At 47.0% G+C, this 22,804-nt stretch overlaps 1 pseudogene; it reads right to left on the minus strand.

The window, feature by feature from the left end:
• Positions 1–10,132: 10,132 nt before the first annotated feature.
• On the minus strand, positions 10,133–10,251 carry LOC148093224 (small nucleolar RNA U13; annotated as a pseudogene).
• Positions 10,252–22,804: the final 12,553 nt, after the last annotated feature.

Below are 22,804 nucleotides of genomic sequence, written 5' to 3' on the forward strand. Positions count from 1 at the left end.
ACTTCATCATTTTACTATTAAGAGTGATGTTTCTTTCTGATCGATGTGGTGACGTCGCGCTCTCCCCGGCAGGACCTAAGCCGCAAAAAAAAAAGAGTGATGTTTCCTCTAAGTTTGTTGCAGATATCCTTTATCAGATTAAGAAAATTCCCTTCTGTTCCTAGGTTTGCCCAGCATTTTTTACTATGAATGGATGTTGATTTTCTGAAATGTTTTTTTCCCACGTATATTGAGATGATCGTGTGTGCCCGCTTCTTTAATTGGTTAATGTGGGGAATCAGATTCAGTTGTTTTGTAATGTTAAGATAGATAATCTGTATTCCAGGTAAACCCAACATGGTCATCCTATAGTATTTCCACTTTTTGTATCGCCACTTCGTGTACGCTAGTTTTTTAAGAAGATTTTTTACATCTTGTTTATGAGTGATAGTTAGGAGAACTTAGGTCCTGTTTTGCTTGGGACAGCCCCAGTTTAGATTTGTCATCCTGGTATTATCATTTATAGCACATCTTCTAAACCTCAAAAGTGCCATGGTTTGGGTGGGAAAGTGTGATCACTCCAGTGAGAATGACTGTGGTATTGCTTTGTCACAATATCTGCCTAGTTTGGGTATCATAGCAATGCTTTCTTATATTTTCTGGGAACATTTGTTTAAGATTGGAACTATGTCTTTTTGGAATGGTAGAATTTGCTGTTGAAGCCATTTGGGGTCAGAGTTTTCTTACTGGAGCCATTATTTTATAGCTTAAGCATTATTCATGTTTTCTATTTCTTTGAATCAATTTTGAGGTTATAATTTTGTACTAATTTTTTAGCTTTTTTCTAAATTTTGTTAGCATATGGCTTTTCAAAATATTCCCGTATCTTTTTAATGTCTGCAGCATCAATAGTGGTGGTTCTGATACTGCTTAATTCTCCTCTCTGTATTATTTTATAGAGGCTTGTTAATTGTTCAGGTCTTTTCGAAAAACCAACATTGAGCTTTATTGACCCTTCTATTCTATTGGAAGTGTGACTATGTTCCAGTAAAACTTCATTTACAAAATTAGGCTGTGGGTTGGACTTGGCTTGTGGGCTCCATTTTGCCAACCCTTGCTCTAAACTTTGCGGTATGTACTGCATTAGCAAGATCTCAGAGATTTTGATAAGTTATATTTTGTCATGCAGTTCAAATATTTTATAATTTCCACTTTATATTCTTCTTTGGCATGTGAGTTATTTATTTATTTATTTACTTATTTATTTATTTTGTTAGTCCTCACCCAAGGATATTTTTTCATTGATTTTAGATAGAGGGGAAGGAAGGGAGGGGAAGAGAGAGAGGAACAGCAACATGTGCCCTTGACTGGGAATCGGACCCTTGACCCTTCAGTATGCAGGCCCATGCTCTAACCACTGAACCACAGCGGCAATGTGAGTTATTTTTGAAGTGTATTTCTTCATATCTAAGTATTTAGGGGTTTCTAGTTTTCTTTTCTTTTTTATTCTTTTGGGTTTTTTTTACCACTAATTTCTTCTTAATTGTATTGTGGTCAGACAGTGTGCCCTGTCTACATCAGTGTTATGCAATAGAAATAGAACACAAGTCACATAGGTACTTCAAAAATTTTCTAGTAGCCACATTAAAAAATAAATAAGAAGCAGGTGGAAATTAATGTTAATAATGGGTTTTATTTTTATTTCACCTCACATATCTTAAACAGCATCATTTCAACATGTAATCAATATAAAAATTATTAATGCTGTATTTTACATTGTTTTAATTTTTTTCATACTAGGTCTTCAAAATACAGCGTATATTTTACATATATGACACATCTTAAAAGGACTAGCCACGTTTTACATGCTTAGCATGTGCCTAATAGCTGCTGTATCAGACAGTGCACTTCTAGGTGAGGTCATCTTTGAAATTTAAGATTGACTTATGGTCTAGAATATGGTTGAGTTTTATAAATTTTCCATGTATATTTGAAGAGAAGCTATAGTTTTTGTTATTGGACACAGTATTTTATGCAAAATGTAGTTATCAGCATTTTCATTTAGTCAGGTTTTCTCACTGTGGTGTTCAAAGCTCTGCATCCTTAATAAAGTGTTGGAATTTCTGGTGTGTTCTTCTTCCAGTCAGAGTGGCAGTGAAAACCTTTCACCATGGTTGTGAATTTGTCTATCCTTGCAGTTCTGTTCATGTCCCATTGCGTATTTTGAGGTTATGAATATGATATTTAACTTGTATCTTCTTGAATCAAACGGTTCATTGTTGTGACATGACAGTGAGTGTTACAAATCCTTCTGTTCCTTTTGGCCTTTGTTGTTCATCTTTACCTGAGGATGTTTTTTCCACTGATGTTTACAGAGAGTGGAAGGGAGGGAGGGAAGGAGAAGGAGAGAGAGAAACATCCATGTGAGAGAGATACATGGGTTGGTTGCCTCCCGCATGCACCCGGGCTGGGGCCGGGGATCAAACCCGAGACCCTTCCATGCCAGGGGCTGACGCTCTAACCACTGAACAACACCTGCCAGGGCCCTTTTTTTTCTAAAAGGATGTTTGCCTTAAAGTCTGCTTTGCCTTCCTTCACTTTCTTTTGGTTATTGCTTGCATGGTATGTCTTTCTCCAGTCTTTTACTTTCAAAATTTTTATTGAATTGAGAGAGAGAGAGAGAGAGAGAGAAACATCAATTTGTTGTCCCACTTATTTATGCATTCACTGGCTTATTCTTGTATGCGCCCTGAGAGGGATCAAACTCCCAATGTTGGCATGTCCGGAAGATGCTCTAACCAACTGGGCTACCCGACCAGGGCTTCAGTTGTTTTTCATTTTCCCCTCTCTACTAGTTTGGAAGACCTAGAGCTAAGCCAGACAAAAGAGGATCCTTCTGCACTGCAATCTCTTAACTCTTCCTGGCCAAACCAAAGGAAGGGATAGGACTTTGACTCCCATTTTCCCAGGCATCTTCCCTCTTTCCTTGGCTGCCTTTACCCCAAACACCCCTTCCCACAAGTCCAGAGAACCTGTACTGAGTGGGGAAAGAAGCCTGGCCCCAAATCATCTTGCATTCCCTCCTGGTGTCCTGAGTCCTTAAGAGTCTAGGCTTCTGAACGTCACAAGCCTTTTCTCTGTTTCTGAGGTAGTGTCCTCCCTAGCTGCAGGCATTAGGGAAGCCTTGTGAGGCTACAGACTTTACCAGGAAAACACAACTGGGTTCATATTTCCCAGTGTTCTGCTTTTATTTAATTGTCATCAGGTCTTCTTTCCCTGGCTTCCTGGGAAATAACAAAAGTTAGTAAGGAAAGCAAGAGCCCAGAGACCATAGGTGCCCAGGAGGGGTCTGAGGTCTGGGTGGCAGTTCCGTCCTTCCCAACCTCGTCTCCTCTTTTTCGCTGCCCAGTGTGGGCTGTGAGCCCACCACCCGAGGACGCTGCCCTGAAGGGGCCACTGCTCCAGGCCTTTCTCTAGTTGAAGCGCATGGGCATTTAATTTTAGGGGCACCTACTCCAGGGATCCCACTGAATGGTTTCAGAATCCTCAGCTGGTTGCAGCAGCCACATTATTTAACCCACTTGTATTAAATTGTTGTTTTAAGACCCTTGAAATTACATTTAATAAATGGATAACTGACCCCACACCTGACATACTGCTCCCCTACTTTTCTTCTTCATTTACCCTAAGGAACCAAAAAAGTTACTTTAAAAAAAACACACGACAACAGATCAGTGGTCTTTCTAAAAACACCTCAAAGAGGTTCTGACTATTACTAAGGCATTTATTACTCACAATATATACTCCTGAAAAGGACACTGAATTCTGTCTTTTAAGGTTGTCCTCCTCTTTTAATTGCCATTTGTCCATCTTTCTCACTACACTTTTTTCTTTTTAATCCTCACCTGAGGATATTTTTTCCATTGCTTTTCAGAGAGAGTGGAAGGGAGAGAGAGGAGAGAGAGAGAAAGAGAGAGAGGGAGAGGGAAGAAACATCGATGTGAGGGAGACACATCGATTGGTTGCCTCCCGCACACGCCCTGACCAGGGCCGGGGATCGAGCCTGCAACTGAGGTACATGCCCTTGGCCGAAATCGAACCCAGGACCCTTCAGTCGGCCGGCCAATGCTCTAACCACTGAACCAGACCAGCTAGGGCTCACTACACTTTTAATTTTTAGAATTTTGTTGGGTAGCATGATGTAAAGATTTTAACTGGCTTTTTCTCCCCAATAGCCATTTTCCTCATCACCATTTAATGAAGAATTGGTCTCTTCCTCATGGATTTATAATTTGCAGTCCCCCCTCCCACTGTTATTTGGGGAATTGGAACAATTGCAGGAATTGCCCTTTACCCCCACACAACAGGTCCCTACAGTATCCCTCGATTATTTCTGAATGTCCCCACTGCAGTATCCTGTGGTCACACATACTCATGCTGATGCCCACACACTTGCTCAGAGGTTACAATGACTGTCCACTGATGGCTGGCAGGAGATTTGGGCAGCATCTGTCTCATTTATTCGGTGATCCAGGCATTGAGAGAGTGGGCAGCCAGGGATAACCCACAGTGAGGAGGGGAAAGCCAACCCAGGTGGCTGCCCTTTCAGTCAAAACCTCTTTCCACTCACTACACTTTGTTGAATGAGGCTGGCTAGAAAGCATGGTTATCGACAATGGGAGCCTTGAATGCCAGACTAAAGACTTTAATTTATCGATGCCTGTTCCGCACAGTCTTGTGTGGAGTGCTGAGTATATAGAGAGGACTTCAGTCTTTGCCCTCAAGGAGCTCACCAACAAGTAAACAGACAACTATGGTTCCTTTATTTATTCATTCATTCCACTAATATTCATTGATCACCCACTGATTGCCAGGCACTGCTCTAAGGGCTTAGGGTACATAAGTGAACAAAATAACCATGGATCTCTGTCTTTGAGAAGCTCATCATGGAGAGACACGTTAGGGGGTAATAAACGCTTTGGGAAACATAGAGCAGAACAAGGGAACAAGGAATGTTGATAAGAGAAGGGAGGGATAGTGATTTTTCTATATGGTGGTCTAGGTGGCTCTCGGAGCTAGCTTCCTTGAGAACTACAATTCAGTGAGGGGCCGTGGGAGCAGAGAGCAGTGCCCTCCACCCAGCAGGTGAGGATTTATGGAGGGCTTCCAGAAGGAGAGCCCCGAGGACTGACTCGAAGGATAAGATGAGAAATCAGCTGACTAGAGACAGTGAGAAAGGTCTTCCAGGCAGAGGAAGCGGCATGGTCTTATGTAAAATTCCCCAGGGCCAAGAGACCAAAGAAAGAAGCTGACAACTCCATCATTACATCAAGAGCTCATTAGGGGAACTTACATACAAGGCACATCTTGGGCAGCAGCAAAAGGCCATGTGGCAGGTGCTAAAGGGTTATGTAGAACAGGGAAGATAGATGGGGTACCGGGGCATGACACCTCCCCCCCACAAGGGGAAAACACTTTGCATGCTTGCCCAGGGCAGGGCAAGGGCCTATTCCAGGAATCAGCGTGCCTGGGGCAGAAGGGAGGGATCCATCAGATAATCTCTAAGCAATTAACAGGAAACAACCTCTGTTGTGGCCCAGAGCTAGAAGCATCTAGCTTGAAGCCCCTGCGGTGGTCACATCGTGGAAGTGCCTCCTCCACCCATGGGCAACAGTGCAGAGGTGATGGAGAGAGTGGCTCCATGGAGCTCCATAGACAGGTCACTGTGATGGGAGAGCGGGGCAGGTGTCCATCCTGAGGCCAGTGAGAGCTTGAGTGAAGGTCACAGGATGTTAGACTGCAGGTGACCCCTCAGTACCTGCATCTGCAACCCTGCCCTGTGGATCAGCAGGGTGCTGCAGAGCACAGAGTTGGAACGGCAGGGTGCTCTGCCCCACCTCTGCTCAACGCAGATCTGCCCAGAGCTATCTTGTTTGTCCAGGGCCCAAGCTGCCCCACCCAATACATCAATCTGGCTGCCACTAAAACTACCCTCTACCTTGGGAAAGGCTGGGAGTGGAGTCATGTGTCTCTAAAACCAAGACTAGTGCCTTGTGTGTCTCTGAAGCCAAGACTAGCCTGGCAGGGCAGTCACTGAAACTGTGATTGTGGCTTCTGATGTTAGAAGAAGGCAGGAAGCTGTGGCCAAGGCCCCAGCAACAATATTTGCTCATATAAAAGAAAGTATGTGCCAGGAAACACATGCCAGGAAACGTGTGCCGCAGCCCCTCCCTGGCCTGAGTGCCTCAGTCCGGCAGAGCCCCAGGTCTGACCAGAGGCTCAAGATGGCAGCAGTGACCAGTCCCTTCCAGACGGCATCACGTGTTGTCAGAGCTGCAGTGGTCAAGGCTGTCACTGGCACCTGGGACTCTGGGACACAGCAGATGTGGAATCTGTGACCAAAAGCCTCAGGGTGATTTGAGACCTGCCCACACACACCCTGACCCAGGGCTTCTCTGAGTTGGGGCTTCCCATTGACTGCAGCTGCAGAAGTTTCTCAGGCCTCTTTTCTCTGATGCTTTTTCCATAGAACAGCTCCCAGCGTCAGAGAAAATGGGCCTGAACCACGATGTGGAAACACACTCCCTAAAAAGCCTCATGAATTCTCCCCTGCACCTCTCACCTGCCTCCACACTCTCTCTGCCCAGAAGACTGACCGCAAACTCTGGGCTCCCACTGCGGTGGGGCAGAGCATCCCACCGCGGCCGGCCCCGGCCACCTCCTGCTTCCATGGTGGCCACAGACATTGCTGGAATTCACACTCTGTCCAAACGCAATGATTGTTGGGTCTCAGGATACAGCAATGACAAGACTGTATCCTAACAAAACTGTATCCGCACAAACAAGTAATTTCAGGCAGTGATAAGTGATATTAAAAAAATTAATTAGGTGGGCACATGAGCTTGCGTCCTCAGGCAAGGCCACCACGAGAGGGGGCCAGGCAACCATAGGAAGAATGGAGGTACAGAAGAGCAGTGCCAGGGCTTTCCAAGGGGTACGGGAGTCTTCAGGGAAGCGGAGGCCAGTGTTCCTGAGGAGGGGCAGTGGGAGGTGATGAACCAGAAACGCAGGCTGGGCTGGGTCGCAGAGAGCCTGCAGGCTTGGTGAGGCTTCTCGATCCTGTTCCAAATCGGAGGGTTTTAGAGCAGGCTAAGGGCATGATCTATTTTAGGTTTTTCAAAGAGTCGGCTAGCAGCTGTGACAGAGTGGACAGCAGTGGGACAAGGGTAGGAACGGATGGACTCTCCATGTATTTCGAAAGCAGAACTGAAAGAAGTTGCTGACAGACAGGCCGCGGGGTGCAGGAGCGCTAAAGGAGTCAGAGGTGAGTCAAAGGATTTGGGCCGAGCGCCCAAGGGATCGGGCAGCTGAAGTGCCGAAGAGCACAGAGAGCGGGTAGGGGGGCGGCGGGAAGGTGCGGGTCCTGTTCTCTATTCCACAGGTCATGGTGCTCTGATCGGCAAGTGACAGGAAGTACAAGTAAACCGGCCTGGACACCAAGGGGACGGTACCGACTCTGATAACTGAAGAGCCGGGAACTCAGGCATGGTTTCGCCAGGCCAACTTAGAAACCAGTCACTGTGACAAAGACAAACGGGAATGGGGTTATGCTAACTGTCCTCACCAAGCTGAGCCCAGCCCTGGGTTTGTGGGGGGCAGTAGCTATTTACCAAAGGGGGAGGAGTGGGTCGGATGCTGGGAAAGCTGCCCCGACGTCCACGCAGTCATGGCTCGCTGGTGACGCCCTCAGATGTGCAGTGGGAGCTGCCAAGAAGTTAGCTAGATGTAGGAGGCTGAGGCTCAGGAGGGCGGGCAGGCTGGGAGTGGGTTTGGTCATCGTTGGAGCATAGACGGGACTTACAACGTTAGGCTAGAAGAGGGCACCTGAGAAGTGAGTGCAGATGGCGCCCTGGAGACCCAGCTCTGGGCACTGCAGCATTTTGAGGTAGGACTGCTCCTGAAGAGACACCGACAAAGGAGAGGACAGGGGCTGCCAGGGAGGTAGAAGGAGCGTGTGGCCATGCAAGGAAGAGAGGAAAGGTTCAGGAAAAGAATTCCCCTCAGCTGAGTTGAAAGCCGCTGAGCAAAAAAAGCAAGATGGGAACAAAGACACGGATACTGGAATTGGCAGCATGGTGGTCAGTGATTTTGTCGGGTGACAGACACCTCAGTGGACAGACTATGAGGTGAGGAAGTGGAGATGGTGAGTATAAACGACTCTTCCAGGGAGTGCTATGAGTGGGGAGAAAAAAGGTGTGGATCTGGAAGGGCCATGGAGTCAGGTAAAGCTTCGTTCATCCTGGCTCGGACCAGTACCCATGTGGTCCCAGTTGTGGTCCAAGAGGAGCAGCCAGGTCATAGGAGTCATTTTCATCTTTGTTCTGGGGTGAACGTGGACTCGGAGCACCCCTGGGCCAGGAGCCCCTCGTTGCCCCCCCATCCTTGGTGTCCCACTGTCAGAGCCTGAGCCTACCACGCTGACTACCCACACCCACCTCTTCTCAGTAGCCCGGGGGCCCCGGGGTGAGCACCGCGTGGAGTGGAGCACTGAGCCCCAGTCACTGTGGCCTCGGCACCGGGGGCAAATCCTGAGCACTGACTAAAGTGATTGATAGGGAGGTGGGGGGTGGGCAGCGTGGTTGGGGGGCTGGACAGGGATGGTAGTGAAGGATGAGGGACAGCAGAGGTCGAATGGCCCTGGCATGATGGGAAAAACAGCGTGAGGACTGGAAAATCATGAGGCTGAGTTTGTGTGGGATGTGGAAGGGTAAGGGCGATGGAAAGGGAGAACCGGGGTAACAGAAGCGATTGGAAGGAGAGGGCAGGAACATGGTGATAAAGGCCCTGGTCAGCCTCGGAGGCTGCCCTCGGGCGCTCCTGCTACCTGGGTTGGGAGAACCACAGCGAGCTGGTGCCAAGCCATTGCACGTGTCATAATGTTTTAAATCATTAACCACCACCTGAGCTATGTTATTTCTTAGCCCGTGCCACTAAGAGAAAACACCAAACTCCAGCCCAGAGCTCCATCCACACAAGGGCAAGAAACCGCAAGAGGGGTGGCCAGCATGCACAGACCATCATCACTCTGATTCCCGTGGGCAAGATCTACCCATGGCTGACTCTGGCACCCCGCGTCTCGCTGGAAGAAAGACTTGGCTTGGACTTGGCTGCATTGATTGTCATGGGTGGGATGAGTGGGGCCCCTATAACAGCTCAGGGTCTGGGAAAGGATCCTGGCTACATTGCCTGGACACTAGAAGGGGCCAAAAATGACAACTTTTGATGAATGAAAGTGAACAGTGATCAATGAATGAGTCACCAATTCTGAAACCTAATTTCTGAAAAGGCAGCGGGGTCTGTCTGTCCTGGTTGCTCAGGGGAGGCCTGGGCCAAAGCCATGCGCGGGGATGACAGGACACTGACTTATGGGAAAAACGCTGTAATCAGGATTAGTATGGTTTTGTGGTGAAGGATATTAGAGGAAGACCTTTAAGATGTTCCTTTTGCTTTCCTCCCACTGCCCATCCTGTGTTATATGAATCCCACACCCACTTCTGCTGATAGGGGAAGGCCTGTTCCTCTTCACCTCCCAGAGCTGCCAACCCACCCCCATCTAGCCTGTCTTCTCTACAGCAGTGGACAATGTGTTTACAAAAAAAAAAAACAAAACCCATTTTTTAAAAGCTACCTATTATATATGTCTCTACTTGCATTCTTTGAAAAAAAGGACTTTTTTTGGTTTTTATTCTGGCCACAAATCTAATATATGTTTATTATAAAAAGTTTGGAAAACTCGGAAAAGCACCAAAAAAGAATACAATAGCCACCCTGAATCCCAAACTCAGAGGCAATCACTTACTTTCAACGCCTCATTTTGTGCCTTTCCTGACGCTCTTCCAAACACATCTACCTTTTTTCTTTTCTAAATTGGAACCATACCTTACATTTCAGTTTACAAAATTTATAATGGATTGTTAGTTCCCATGAGAGCAGGAGTTTTATTTAGTCTGTGCACTGCTGTTTACTAGCATATGTTAGTTACTCAATAAGTCTTTTGTTAGAAGAATGGAATTCATAACTAACTGTTTCTACCTGATGCAATGTAACCATTTTCTGACATCACATGTATTATCTTTGCCATTTTTTTTTTCCACGTCAGATGGGTAACACGCTGAAGCTGCAACAAGGTTTGAGGGAGCAAGGTTTGAGGGAGGCCCGTCCCACCCAGGAGCGTGAATACCCTATCATCACGCTTATAAATGGCAAAAGCATCTCCTTGCCATGATTTTTAGTGGCTGCCTAGTATTTTGGCCTCTGTGTATCTAACCCACTATTGTTGATAATGAAGTTTCCTTGAATTTTTTATACTTTAGATAACATCACACTGCTCGTCGCTGAATATTCTATTTCTGCACATTATTTCCTGAAGATAACTTCCTAGAAATGGAATTACTGGATTGAATGTGCTCACTTAAAATTCTGTGCATTTTGCCCAATTGCCCTTCTACCCCCCAAGAAGCTGATCAAAACCCATGTCCTTGTCCTCAGTCCTTTCGAGTGGAGTCTGTTATCATGTTTTCAGCTTTGATAACTGATAGAAAAAAAATGCACCTTATTTTTATTGAATGTTTTTATTACTTGTAATTTTCATGTTTAGCAGCCATTCATGTTTTCTTTCTCTGTGTCGCCCAGTCATCTTCATGCTCCTTATTGTTGTGGGATGTGTTTTTCCTAATTGATTTGTACGAGCTCCTCATGTAAGAAATATTCTGGGGCTGCAAAATTTTTAAATTTCATGTAGTATTTTCATTTCTTTTTTGAGCCTCTAATCATTTGGCCTGTTAGTTTCTGTGCTAGTACCACAGACTTAATTTTTGTGCTATTTATTATTTATTTTGGCATTTTAATTTTTAGTATTCTCCTTTTGAAAATACCTCTTGGCCAGTACTATGCATGTATGTCCTTCAAATTACATTTCAATCCATTTTGTTAAGTTCAGAATTACGATAGCATTAAATAGAAACATAACTTTGGGGAGAAAGGACGTTTTTGTAATTCTCATCATTTTAATCCAGGAAGACAGCTCATTTCTTTGTTCAGAGTCTTCTTTTACATCCCCCTGTAAAGTTTTAGAGTGTTCTTCATCTCAGTCCTGTGCACATCTTATTAATTCCCAGTGATTTTTCTTTTTTGTGTGTTGTTGTTGCTTTTGTGAACAAAAATTTTTTCTGTGCATTTTGTTATATTTATTTTCACTTTTAATAAATATTCAGCCACCTTACTAAAACTGTTTAGTACAAAAGTCTTTAGTTGCTTGTCATGGGGTGCCTTTCCTAGGTGCTCACTTGGGGTCTTGCCTTTCTCTCTCCCACCCCCAGATAGAGGCAGAGCCAAGCATGAGCTCCCCCAGCAGGATGGATGGGCGCGCATGCTGTCCCCGTCCCCGGAGGAATATGAGTGGCCTTGTGCTTGCCTTGGGAAGACTAGTCTGATCTGGACACACAGGTGAGACAGAAGGCTATAACCCTCCCAGCCAAGGAACCCCGGGAACAGGTCTCGAGGGAGGAGGAACAGGGACCAGGGGAAGCAGGGACCATGTGGAGGGAATCGTGGTTATATGGCAGGAAGTTCTGCAAAACCAGGCCTTGGGCTCTTGGATCTCTGGACGCACTGAACTTCCTGCTCGGGCAGGGGGACCTGCCCGCATGAGCACTGAGCGGGGGAGGTGATAGGCATCGGGCCTCCCCTGCATGGAAAGGGTTGCCCTGTGGGTTTCCATCTCACACTCCACAGGTGCTTATGGCTGAGTCACTCGCTCGCTCTTTACCTCGAGTCTCAGGAAATTCACCTTGTGAAACTGCCCTCTCCTCATCTGTCCACCCTGGGTGTTTTACATTCCATTATGTCATTTTCTTGTTTGGAAGGTTTCGTCCTACAGGTTAAATACATTCTTTTGAATTTCTTTTCAATGGGATTGGAGTTGTACAGCACACGTCCGCGGGGCGCACTGGGATTTTGGGTGCTTTTCCTGCTGATGTCATCACGGAGAGCTTGTGGCTGGTGCTACTCTCTTTCCTTCCCTTCGGGGTTTGCCCCTGCGCAAACCACAGGAGGCTGTAATGGTTGCAGGGAGGAGAGGAAAGACTCTCGTTGCTGGACTTACACTTTCCCCACTGAAAAATAGACTGGCTCCTGAATTCAAATTTTCTCTTCCCAAGAAATAACTTTTTTGTTTGTTTGTTTTAAGCCTCACCTGAGGATATTTTTTCCATTTCTTTACAAAGAAAGTGGAAGGGAGGGAGGGAGGGAGGGAGGGTAGGAGGGAAGGAGGGAAGGAGGGAAGGAGGGAAAGAGAGAGAGAAATATCGATGTGAGAGAGACACGTCGTGGTTGCCTCCCACAGGAGCCCCAACTGAGGTGGGGAGTGAGCTGCACCCCATGTACATGCCCTTGACCAGGAATCGAAAATGAGACCCTTCAGTGCAAGGGCTCTAACCAATGAGACATACCAGCCAGGGTAAAAGTAACTCTTTCTTCTCATTTTTCACATAAGAAATACTCGACTCCTAATTTTAAGAGATTTTATTGAGAAACGATGTTGAATTTTTGTGGATTCCTCTTTATATGATTATTGTCAATTTTTTTCTATTAATAGGTAGAATGGAAAGAACTCAAGCTTGGGAGTTGGATGGCTTTGGGTTCAAATCTCAGACCAGCTGTGGGATCTCAGGCAACTTACTTTAGCTCTCAAAGGCTCAATATCCTTATCTGAAAAATTATGTATGTTACAAGTGACCCCAAGCAATAGTAACCCATTCAAGCCAACTAAAGATTGATTAGGGAGGCACTGAGGAGCAGCTCATATGCTCCAAATGCAGGAACACAGCTGGGCCTCTGCACACTGGGTTCAGGGATGTGGGTGCAGTCAGAAATGAGGGCCATCACAAGTTCAGACTCCATCATGGACTGGCTAAAAAATCTTTTTTCTTTTTTCTTTTTTAATATATCTTTATTGATTTCAGAGAGAGGAAGGGAGAGGGAGAGAGAGAGCTAGAAGCATCAATGATGAGAGAGTCATTGATTGGCTGCCTCCTGCACGCACGCCCCTGACTGGGGATCGAGCCGACAACCCAGGCACATGCCCTGACCGGGAATCTAACCACGATCTCCTGGATCCTAGGTTGATGCTCACCCACTGAGCAACACTGGCCGGGCGAGACTTGTTTTTTTTGTACTGACTTCCTCCAGCCCTCACTGGTCCTATAGAGAACTCAACGATGAAGTCCTCTGTTTCTCACCTCTGCTTTTCTGAGTGTATTAGCTTCATTTTTCATGATCTCTGCACATATGCACCCTCTGCATAAAGACTCAAATTCTAATTCCATGTTCCCAGGAAAGAACTCAGTTGGGCCCATCTCCTGGGCCAGTTATTGGTCACCTGAATGAATCACCAGTGACCAGAGGACAGAATCACATTGTGTGAACACGGGAGCTCCTACTGTAAAGTTGTGGATGGTGAAGGGGTTCAGAACAGACCTCCCCAAAATGTGCCACTTTGGCATGGGAATTATTTCGAGCTGGAGGCATTCTAAACCTTGAGGGCTCAGGGGCTCACGAGGAACTTCTACCTCTCAAAGAATTTAAATTAAGGGCTTTGCCCATAATAAGAGCTATCGCCTGTCCCAGGCTTCCCCTTCTCTGGTGGCCATTAGAAGTCCACATTGAGCTGGGCCTGAAGAGAAAAGTCAGGGCTGGAGGTGGCCGTGAGGACTTTCAGGGTGGCTCATGTCATCTCAGGAAGGTGTTAGAGAGGGAGGGGAGCAGGGCAGAGGTAGACCCGGTTAGAGGTGATGGAAGGAGGAGCTCTTGAGGAAAAGAAAATACTTCTTTTCACCTATCTAGAGGGCAGGGAAACTTCTAGTGACTGAACATCTGCTCCTCTTATCACCCTGCAATCACCCTCCCCTCTGAAACCCCAAGACACCTTACTTCCTCCTTAGCTCCGAAAGTCACGTGTAGCTCATTTTATCTTTTTGTCTCTGAACCTCTCATGTATGTGGAGTTTCATGCACACGTGTATCATTAAATTCAGTCATTTTTTTTAGTTAGTCTGTCTTGTGTCGATTTAATTATTTCCTAGCAAAAAGAACCTAGTAGGTTAGAGGAAGGCTTTTTCTTCCCCCTCAGTGGAGTGAAGGGCATAGTGAGGGCAACATTTCCCAAAGAATTTATTATTATCTTAGATAATAATAAATAATTCTTATATCTTAGAGTTGCTGGGGGTAGAATTGCTCACCACTCAATTGTACCCAGATGACGCTCAACAAACATTCAGATATTGCCTGGCTGCTTGTTCCATATCATTCTGACACCCTGGAGATAGCTTCTCTTTATTTTAATGGAATTCAATTTACACATTTAATCCATCTATTAAAATTCCATTTAAAATTGTTGTGACTATATTTATACCTGACATTGACCTACGTTTTTAGTTGTTTAAAATGTTGGTGTCACATCAAGTTTTGGAATTCTCTCTATATTTATCTCATAAATAAATTGAATTGGATGACAAGTAATGTTTTATGTAATTTATATAATACAGGGATTATTTATGCTTTCAAATTTTTAAAAATTCTCCCTAGGTGTAATGGATGGTACCTTAGGCTGTGAGTCCGAATGACTGAGTTTTGGTTTGGTCTTCTTCTTAATTTGCTGTGAGACCTTGAGCAAGTCCCTGGCCCTTCCTGGGCCTATATAGGGTTAGGGAGGACAGGGCACCTGGCCCAGATGTCCCAGGCTCACTCAGCTGGCCTTTTTGGGTCATCAACCTCTGGTCCTCGGGGTCATTTCTTTAGGCAGAGGCCCTCTGCAGGTGCCATCAGCATGTTTCTTTTCTCTTCTTTTCTTCTCTTTTTATTCATTGATTTGAGAGAGAGAGAGAAACATTGATTTGTTGTTCCACTTACTGATGCACTCATTGATTGATTCTTGTATGCGTCCCGACCAGGGATCGAACCCGCAACCTTGGCGTGTTTGGACGACATGCTAACCAACTGAGCCACTCGGCCAGGGAGGGCCACCACCAGCAGATTTCTAGCCAGTGGTTTTCCCCACCTCTGAAATGCTTTGGGTTGTGCTCTTTCTCTCTTGGCCCTGAGGGTGCTCTTCCAAAGCACTGCATTGTTTTCAGAGTAGATGATGTCTTCCCCATCGATTTTTTTGGTTCCCTATAATGAGCTCTGAGAATGGGAGGTGCCTCACTTCCCTCCAGGGGATGCACCATCCTCTTCTGGAAAATTTCTCCTTTGACTTCCCTGGCACCTGGCCCCTCCTCGAGAGCTCCTCCTTCCACCACCTCTAACTAGGTCTACCTCTGCCCTGCTCCCCTCCCTCTCTAACACTTTCCTGAGGTGACATGAGCCACTCTGAAAGTCCTCACGGCCACCTCCAGCCCTGACTTTTCTCTTCAGGCCCAGCTCAATGCAGACTTCTAATGGCCACCAGAGAAGGGGAAGCCTGGGGACAGATGCCAAGAGACCCAGGCAGTGAGGAGTCTGGTAGCACTGACCCTCTCCTCATGCCCTGCAGTTCATGCCTGTGGGAGTGGACATCATTCTGATTTCTCTAATGATTTTCTCACGACCTGCTTCTCCCTGTCCAGCACCTCAGCCCTTTCTGAACCAAGAGAAGGCTCTGGAAATGGCTTCTTCTAGTTACAGACTTTTGCTTGTTAAATGTCTATTCATTCTAGAAAATTTGGAAAATGCAAATAAATTCAAAGGAAAAAAAAAAAATCCTCCCCACCACTCAGTGATAACCACTATTAACCTTTTCCATTTCCCCCACGAATATGTAAATGCTTTTAAACATAATTGGAATCATCCTGAATGTACTGTTCTATCACTTGTGTTTTTCAGTTGACCTCATGCCAAGAACCTCTCTCTGTGTCACTGTGCAACCTTCGGCATCATCATTTTTATGGGCAGCAGAGCATACAGCACCCTACGGATGTACAGAAGCGAGTTCAGCTTTGTGATTGGACACTTGGGTAGTTTCCAACTTGGCGCTATGGTAAATAATCTTGCAATGGCAGCCGTAGCCAGTTTGGCTCAACGGTTTGAGCATCTGCTCGCGCAGACTGAAGGGCCCCGGGTTCGATTCCGGCCAAGGGCACGTACCTCGGTTGCGGGCTCGATCCCCAGTTGGGGTACATGTGGGAGGCAACCAGTTGATGTGTCTCTCTCTGAAAAGCAATGGAAAAAGTAACCTCGAGTGAGGATTAAAAAAAAGAGAGAAAAAAAAAGAAACAGAAATATTGCAGTGACTGTCCTTGTGAACAAGTAGGCCCTGATTCTTCTTCTCCTGTCTGCTCGTCCCTGCGCAAACTGGCCAGTGGTAGTCAAAGGTTAAGAATTTGTTGGGGCCATGACACACACCTTGCCAAGCTGCCCTTCAGAAAGGCCCTCTGATGCCCAAGCTTTCTCCTGATCTCTACCCCGCTTTTGTTGCTGGGATCATCTACCTAGGTGGCCACGGGGAAAACCGGCCTGGATTCTGGGTGAATGAAAATAGTGATGGTGGGGATGGGGCCTTCCAGGTGAGTGAGGTGGGCTTCTGCAATGCTAATCCTCCCTCCTCCAACAGGGATCAGCACCCCCTTGACATGTCTGGGGTGGGGACCCCACCTCATTCTTTGGAGGAAGGAGACACAAAAACGGTGGTGCCATTCAGGCAGTAGCTTCGTAGTTCACTGAGGTGGGCAGCTGGGCAGAGAAGGGCAGCACCTCTTCTTTTTTGAAGTGCCTGTCCATGCCCTTTGCTTGTCTGTCTTCTTCTTGTTTTGAGTTACATTTCAAAGCCGTTTTCTGTGGCTGGTAGTATAAATATGTTTTGCAAGTTATCTATTTATCTTAAAAAAATTTTAATGGTGGTTTTTTAACATGCAGGCATATAGTCAGATCTTCAAATCTACTTTTCTTTTCCTTTGTGGTTTCTGCCTTCTTTGTTGTGCTTAAAAAGACTTTCCCTACCCCCAGATGGTATAAAATTCACCTATATTTTCTTCAGTTTGTTTTTTTGCTTCATTTGCAAAGCCTTAAAAATGTAATATATTTCCCATTAAATCCTGGCTTTGTGCCAGTGGGAGACATATGATACGCACAGGTGTCTGTCTCTTCAGGGGCCAGTGCTGGTGGCTCCATCAGCCCTAACTCCCAACCCTGTGGACTCAGGACAAATTCCAAGGGCTTCAGCTTTGTTCTTCTATGGCTCTGGGGAAATCCTAGGAGCCCACTAGTTGTTTTATTGGCCTTTTTAAAAGAAAATAATCTGGTTGCTTGTGTCTGTCTAGTTGGCTCATCAGGGAATTTTTAATTAAAAGAACTCTCACATAAGTGGGTTAATTCGTGTCTAACAGTTGGGCAATGGTATTTCTATAGGACAAGTGCACTTCATGTGGGCAGGTACTTTTTTGTTTCTTTCTTCCCTGCTACATCCCCAGTACCTACCCAATGCCTCGGACACAGTGGGTACTCAATATGTACTTAACTGAATGAATGCATGAATGACTACTATGTATCCGTTTTTTTAATTTAAAGAGGTAATAACATGGGGAAAATACTTGTGTGGTCAGGTTTTAAAAAGTAGCATATGATACTGAATAAGCTGCATCCATCATTCATTCATTTAACAAATATTTATTGAACTGTGTGCTATGCACGGGGAAAAGACAGGGTTGATGTAAGGACTAAATGAATTAACGTATTAGTCTTCTAAGGCTGCCAACACCACAGACTGGGTGCCTTAAACAACCAAAACTCATTTTCTAACAGTTCTGGAGGCTGGAAGTCTAAGATCAAGGTGTTGGCAGTGTTGGTTTCTGCTGAGGCCACTCTCTTTGGCTGCAGATGGCCACCTTCTTGCTATGTCCTCACATGGCCTTTGCTCTGAGTGCATGCACTCCCTAGTGTCTGTCTCTTTTTATGATGACACCAGTCCTCTTGGATTAGGACTCCATTCTTAGGAGCTCATTTAACCTTAATTGCCTCCTTAAAGACCCTATCTCCAAATACAATCACATTAGGAGTTAGGTTTTCAACACATGAATGGGGAAAGACACAGTTCAGTCCATAATACAGATGTAAAATGCTTAGAAATTATGCCTGGCACACACTAAGCACTATATAAATGTTTGATATTATTAAGAACTGCACAAAATTGCATTGGTTATTATCCTTGGGGAATGAAATCACAAGTGATTTTAGTTTATATTTTTCTGTATTTTCCAACATTTCTACATTGAACGATTTTATTAATCAGAAATGGGGGACACTACTATTCAATAAAAGACACAGGTTGACCATTGTTTACAGCTTCAACCATTTCATCATATATTTAAAGACTTTGCTCTGATAAGGTTTCAAGTTTTGGCTCAGCTCTCCAGATTGGAGAAACCAAGGTCTGGCTCAGCCCACCCAGGCACATCAGACAGAGCTTCCATCTCCTATGCAGTGATGGGGATGGGGTGAGCATGTTGTATGCCCGACCCATATCCACACCCTCTAGAGGGCTGAAAAGACCTTTAGCAGTGGGACAGTGAGTAGGTCAGTCTGAGTTCTTGGTTGCAAACAAAATCCATACTGACCATTTTAAGCAAAAAATGAACATAGTAAAGAATGTTAGGTAGCTCACAGCATTGTTGGGAGGGTTCTGGAAATAGGGTCAAATCTCATTTTCTAGGAACAACTCCCCAAACCATCCACTATCCATAGCTTCTGCCACCAGCCTTGTGCCAGCAAGATGGAGACCACTTGCAGGGCTTTCTCCTGCTCATTGCTGACTTTGGAATCAAAGGCTTGTGGGGCTGCATCTCATTGGCACTAAGTCACTTATCCACCTCTTCCTGCAAGGAAGGCTGGAAAAGAGAGTTTTCTGGATTTTACCTTGGGAAGAAGGTACTTACAATGTGGGAAACTATCGAAATATAGGAGAGTGTTAAAGAATGTTGGCAAGCTCAAATAACAGAGGGTCCACCACTGTCAGAGAAGTACCCCCCAGATGTCCTAACTGCACAGAACTGAGCTCAGAGTGGCTGAGGCCATCCTTGGCTGGCTCTTAGGGCCACTAGCAGGCTGAACACAGAGTAGACATTGGGCCTCACAGACCAGAGGATGGTCACTTGTGATGTAAAAGAGGCAGGAGAGTCATGGCAAGTTAGTCCTAATGCCCAGAAGCCTCGATCAGCCCTAACTTGTACCAGAGAGAGGCAGGGGCTTGCCCAGAGCTGCATAGTATAATAGAATCAGAACCAGGAATGGGAGTGGTGTCCTTTGACCCACTTCAATGCCTAGCAAGATTTAGGGCCCAACTCAAATATTTCTTCCTCCAGGAGGTCTTCTTTGGGTTAGGCCAGGCTCAAATGTGTGTTATCACGTTCACCACCCTGGACTGCTGATACTTCTGCTTTTTTTTGTCTCTCCACATCCCCAGTGTCCAGCACCCAGCAGGGGCAGGACACGTATTAGTGAGCATTAGCTGAATGAGTGTGTGGGGGAGGAAGAAACTTATTTCTATCTTTCTAGGTTCTTTCAGCTGGTCTAATCATTAAAACACTATAAGATAGACTAACAAGAGGGTATGACTAAATTTAATTCTGTACATATGCATGGAACTCCACATACATGAGAGAGTCTGAGACCTCACATACATGAGAGGTTCGGAGACAGAAAGTGAAAATGAGATACATGTGACATTCGGAGCTAAGGAAGAGATAAGGTGCTTTGGGGCTTCAGAGGGAAGGGTAATTGCAGGGTGATAAGAGGAGCAGATGTTCAGTCACTAGAAGTTTTCCCTGCCCTCTAGATAGGTGAGAAGAAGTATTTCTGGTGATAGCTCTTATTATGGGCAAGGCTCTTAATTTAAATTTTTTAAGGGAGAGGAAAAGTTTCTTTTGAGCCTCCAGGGTCTCCAATGGCTTCAGCTCAAAAAAAATTTACATGCCAAAGTGGCACTTTTTTTTTTTTTTTTTTAAGAGAATGGAATGGACAGAGAGAGAGAGACAGAGCAACATCAGTGTGACAGAGAAACATCAATCATTGCCTCCTGTACACACCGTGACCAGGGATTGAACCTGAAACCCAGGTATATGCCCTGACTGGGAATCAAACCTGCAACCTTTTGGTGTACAGGATGATGCTCCAGCCAATGGAGCCACTTGGCCAGGGCCAAAGTGGCACATCTTGAGGAAGTCTGTTCTGAAGCCCTTCAAGTGAATGTATGAATGAATGAATGGGAGTCTGGAAGCCAGAACTGCAGGTGACCTGAGGCAGATGCTCTCCTCTCTAGACTTCAGTGCACTGCTCTGTTGAATGGGATAATATTCTCCACCAGACCCTGTGCTAGGGCTGAAAACATGGTCAGGATCAGCCTGCCTGCCCTCTCAGAGGTGCTGATCTGGAAGGAGATAGGTGTGAACAAAGATGCCACTATGTGGCTGACTTTACTGACTAAAAGAGAAGTGCAAGGACCCTCCAGCCTAGCTTCCGTATCTCTCGGCCCTGGGTTCTCTCCTGCTGGGTTCCATGGCTGCCACACCTACGAAGTCTGAAGTCCTCAGAGTCACAACTGCCCATACCCACAGGTGGTCCATAGATGGAGACCTACAGAGAGGAAGGAGACCTCAGGAGCCCAGGAGAGGAAAGAACAAGCTCCTACACAGTAGTGGGAACAGACTTAGGAGAGATACCTGGCCATGATCCCACAGCCAGACCCAGGGCTTTCCTGTCCCCATCCCTCAGGTGGGACCAAGCCATGCTCAGAGGAAAACAGAGAAATACTCAGTTAAGCTGTAATCTGTCACAGCTCCAGTACAGGTCTTTGAATTAAAATATTCACAAGTAGCAGAGACATCTGAAGGAACAGTAAGTGGATGCACCATTCTGCAGGAGGACAGACTAAATGTGTCCCATGACATCACTCTAGAGAGGAGGCTGCCAGGAGCCACGCAAGGGCTTGGAGCAGTTCTACTGCTGAGTGCTGCAGAAGAGGACTGGGCCTGGGGCTTGCTGCTTGGGTCTTGGGCCCCCTGCTCTGTAAAGAAATGCTTTATGGTTTCTGGCCTATGGAGAAATTATCTGCCCACCTCTCTATGCTAATCTAGTCTGGGGAGATACCTTCTTTCTGCCAAGCCTTCAGGTTCCTTGTGGGTCTCCACTTGAGCACCTGCAGGTCTTAAGTTAACCTGCTGCTAGTGGGTGTGGAGGGGGGATTCTGACAGTCATGTGACACCCTCTTGGAGGAGCCCTGCCAAGCCTGGAGCATGAGAGAGTCCATCCAAGTCCCGATTAGGCTCTGCCTCAGTTCCAGCAGGAGCAGCTTTCCCAGGCGTCCAGATCCTGTGACAGAGAAGGAGGTGGAGGGTCCTACTGTAATCAAAGGAAGTGTCTCAGAAGTACACATCTGCACCCTTGCAGCTACAAGTTGTACACAGACAGCCCTGGGAACGCACATGCCGTATACTGGCACTGCAGGCATAGGTCCCTACACAAACTGGTGCCCCAGCTGATGAGCTGTGAGCACACACGCACAGAGGGTAGGTGGTCTCTGGTGGGTCTGAAGGGACCTCTGACTCTTCCACCCTCTGCTGCCTGACCTCTACTCCCTGGCTTCCTACCCTCTTCTTCCTGAGTCGGCTTGCACCGGGGCTGGCTGGGAGGACTACATCCAGACAGGACTGGGCTGCCTGAGCACTGTCCTTGGTGCTGGAGGCGTAGTGGGACGTGCAGGTTTTGAGAACAGGCAGGATTGTTGGGAGGAGGTGACCTTGAAATCCAGGTGTAGGTCAGGGCCCACCAGAATATCTACACTTCTTGTTTCCCAGGAATGTGCAATTGGAAAGAAGCTGAAGGGTCTCCTCCTTTCAGTCACAGACACTGAAACCGAAGGAGTCCAGCCCCTCGGCCAGCAGCATGTCCCTCTCTGGCTGTGGGTGGCTCTGTGGCCATTCACTGTCGCTGAGGTGCCACACATGGTTGTGTATAAAGATCATGATTGCCTGTGCCCTCTGAGACACCTGTGATTCCATGTGGTTTCCTGTGACTACATGGAGAGCGTGTGACTACATGGAACCCCCTCTGACCTTGGGTGGCCTGAGATCCAATCTTCCCATAGGGGAGATACAAGGACGGTGTCCCAGAGGATCTAGGCACTATCTGGCCTAGCTGCCCTCTTACTAGAGCCTAGAAAGACGCTCAGCCCCTCTCCTCACTGCCTTGTGGATTTCACACCCAGAGGACCCTGGTGTCCTCAAATTCGGGTCCTCCGGTCCGCGTTGGAGGGCGCCGGCCCACAGGCCTGTGTGCCTCCTAGGACAGGTGACCGACCCCTCTGCCACCTGAGCCTGCCCCGCCGTAAAGCCAGGGTCGTGCGGGTAAGATTCGCGCATTGGTGGCGCGCGGCGCCACGCTCCAGCACCGGTCGCCCATGCGCCCCTCTCCTGCCGGTTTCCCCAGAACGCCGGGTCCTAACGTTGGGGGTAGGGGCGGAGACCGCCGGTCCAGGCTGCGGCCCCCCCCCCCCCCCCCGTCCCCCGGGAGCCTCGGCAGTTCGGCTGCGCCAGTGAGCTCGCGGGGCGCCCGAGACCCCCGCGGGCTGCGGGCCGGCAGGGGGCTCCGCAGTGAGGCGCGCGCCTCGCCCAGCCCCTGCCCCTCCCCCTCCCCCTGAGACGCGCGGAGGCGCCGGGGAGGGGGCGCTGCGGAGCAGGGGGCGGGGGCTAAAAATACCCGGCGCCGGCGGCAGCGCGGCGACTGCTGGGGCTGCGGAGCTGCGG

This window comes from Miniopterus natalensis, chromosome 4, assembly GCF_054644295.1.
Source record: "Miniopterus natalensis isolate mMinNat1 chromosome 4, mMinNat1.hap1, whole genome shotgun sequence".
Classification (NCBI taxonomy): Eukaryota; Metazoa; Chordata; class Mammalia; order Chiroptera; family Miniopteridae; genus Miniopterus; species Miniopterus natalensis.